We start from the raw sequence: 3530 nt of genomic DNA on the forward strand, positions 1-3530 counted from the left end.
GGATGAGGGTTTTTCACTTCTACTTCTCTACTTATTACTTCTTTTTACAAGTCAGCTCAACACTTTTTCAGCAATCATTTTCTGGGGTGGGCCGTACCCACCCAGGCCCCTCCCAGGCGACACCCATCATTCGGACCTAAATGTCAATCAAAAAACCAACTGTACTGTATAATAAACAGGTACAGCCTTCTCGCTGAAATTGTATTTTTTAATGTAGTATAGGACCTACAAACACTTGTCTTTTTCTTTTACCCGCGACCCCGTGTAAGGCTTCGCGACCCCCTGGGGGTCGCGACCCACAGGTTGAAAAACACTGATATAGATAATACGATAGATATATTTTACAGTAAAGTTTAAGTAGGATAAAGGAGAAATATAACTAATGCTCCACGTCTCAAATTTACAATAGCACAATTTAAAAAGAATTCCATGTACTGTACAACATTTAAAGGAAAATGGAGTTCATTTTCCTTTAAATGAACTCCATTTTCCAGTACAGTCCAACATTTAAAGTAAAATGAACTCCATTTTCCTTTAAATGTTGTACTGTACATGGAATTCTTTTTAAATTGTGCTATTGTAAATTTGAGACGTGGAGCATTTGTTATATTTCTCCTTTATCCTATTTAAACTTTACTATAAAATATACACGAATGCTTGATGGGACGTACTTTTTATCGGCAGACGTAAATTGTTATTATATGCTGGATTGATTTTACTAAAGATTTATTGAGTATTTTATAATAATACGGGTATTTTATTCAGGTATGTTAAACTTAACAGTGAGAATTAGGTAATTAGTGTTAGTAAATGTGTTGAAGAGAAAACATATATATTCATATATTATATATTAAACACATATCGCCATCCACGACGCAATGCTGTGACATTGCATGCGATGAAACGTGCAACACTGAGTTTGAAATAATTTTTAAGTATGATTAGTGACAGTTAATTTTTCACCAAACAATACAGCCAGATTTCATTATTAAAAAAAATCATTTTCTTCAATATGAACTTTGTTAATTTTTATATATATAAAAGGTTTACCATAGAAAAAATGCTTAAATAAAAGTATAAAGCCATACCAGTAAGTTTGAGAATCGAAAAGTAAAAAAATTCATAGATTAAAAAAGCAAAAGACGTTTTATCACTTCAAAAATTGAAAAATTAAAAATTTATATTTCTAAACATAACGTATAATCCAACAGATTTATTCGATATTTTCTGACACTTTACCGACGTTTCGAACTATTGTAAATATTATATTAAAAAAAAACTGTTACGTGTATTACAGAGTTTTGTATAATTAACAGAGATAAATATTCTTCGTTATCGTTCAGTATTTCTATTGTTTAGGAGGAAAATATAAATCATGACATTTACTGTGATTTTTATTCGTTTCTTACAGTTACATTCATTTTAACTGAATAATTTTAAATTATATTAGTGAAGAAAGTTATTGTTTCGAGAAACTTTCCTGCAAACCTTCAAACCCATTGTTTATCAAATACTTTCTTTAATAATACGCGCATCCTGTTTGATATTTACGAAAAAGATTCGAAATTGTTTATAAATTTCAATTTTTATTTTTTCCTAATTCCGTTCAATTGTTCCCTAATTTCATTTTTTAAAAAAATATTGAATAACGTACTTATTACTATTTTCAGACATTAATTAATTAACAACGTGATATGTTTAAGAAATGTTTCGAAAATTCGCATCTATATATATAATCGAGATGGGTTGATAAAATAATAATATTATTATTATTAAGAGCAGAGACCAAACGGTTAGGAGTTGAAGGTTGAAATTTGGTACACAATTAGGGTACGTCATGAAAATGTACACTAAGAAGGGATTTTTTCGAAATTTTCCCCGCTGGGAAGGTGTTAACAATGGTAGTATTAAGTAACAATAGAAGTGTTAAAAGAAAGCTAAGTGCAAGATTTACAGGTGCAGATGCGGTTTTTTGTGTTTTTGCGCGAAATTGAACATATTTTTAGATCCATCTAAAAATTCTCTAATTAGTCTGGAAACAGGGGGACCTAACTCTTGAATTCTGTGAAAACGGGTAAGATTGGCTGTAATGTTAATCTTAATCTTCGCTATCTTTATTTTTTCTCCGAGCAACGCCAGGCTTATCTGCTAGAATTCTTTATATTTTAATATCATTGAATACATTTTAATTAAAAAATCATTAGGTTTTTTTTGTTTTATTACTTTAAAAATAATATAAACTATAATAATACATAAATAAGTAATTTTCCTATCAGGATCCGAAAATCGAGATCAAGTCATTAAGATTGCCTACCCGAAAGTAAGTAAAACCATTTTTCTTAAAGTTCAAAAATAAACATCGAATTCGTTTTCTTTTCAAATTTTACAGCACTTGAAGAATCCAAATAAATCCTGCGACGAAATAATGAAATATTCGACTTGGGCAATCCGTACTTTATACGAAACTGTGAAATTCAAGTAACGTATATTTATTTCGTATTTTATAAATAATTCCGAATTAAATATTTTTTCCCCATCCTTTATCTGTCTTGTTCGTCCTGACAATTTTTTGTTTCGTAATTTGCTAAATAAACTTTGAACTTATTCAGCTTATATTATTTAAAATGTCGAATATGCGAATTTCATAATATAAACCTCACGTACGAATAAGCAATGTTTTGTGAATGATTCTTTCTTTCTGAATATTAATTATTGGCGTAGTTTATCAAATTGATCAGAATATTTCTTAAGGACCTGCGATTTTTGTCTATAAACGTATGAATTATATATATATATATTTATTTCCAAGGGAATTTCCCCTATTTTGGGGGGTATACATATACTAATATAATTTTACATTTTATTTTACATAATTATATAGTAAGAAACATAATAAAAAAATAAATCAGTAAGTCAACATGACTTAACAATATAACATTAGTTGATGTTTTAAACAAGTCAAAAAATACAAATTGTCTTAGTAATTCATTTTCTAGGATTTAAAATTGTGATGATAAGCCAATGGTTAAATATTACAGAGAATTTTCTCAGTAAATTTTACAAAAAAATTAAAAATTTTGTAAGCATCTTTTTTATTAATATTATTTAATTTATTTCTGAAGTCAATAGGTGAATTTAAGCAGCATATATTTTTGATATTGTATTTTTCACGTATATTATTCAAGGGTTGACAGTTTTGTAGGAGGTGAAGCACCGAAAAATCCTCTTGTTGACATAGCAGACAGTGTGTATTTGAAAGATTTATATAAGTATTATTAATAAAAAGCGAGTATTTATTTAGGCGTAGTTGAATTATTAATCGTTTTACATTCAGGTCTATTGGTAGCCATATATAAGGTTGGAACGAAGGGATATTTAAGATGTTGGTGTACCAGGGATGATAATTACTTTGGTTTAAGGAAAGTTGATCTTTATTGATTGATTGAGCGATAGCAGAATTCATCAAAAGAGAGTAACCATATTTCCAGTCATGAATTGAGTCTGTAAACAATAGTTCCGATATTCCAAAA

This window comes from Centruroides sculpturatus, unplaced genomic scaffold (genome assembly GCF_000671375.1).
Source record: "Centruroides sculpturatus isolate CEXI.00-Female unplaced genomic scaffold, Cexi_2.0 scaffold2423, whole genome shotgun sequence".
Taxonomy (NCBI): Eukaryota; Metazoa; Arthropoda; class Arachnida; order Scorpiones; family Buthidae; genus Centruroides; species Centruroides sculpturatus.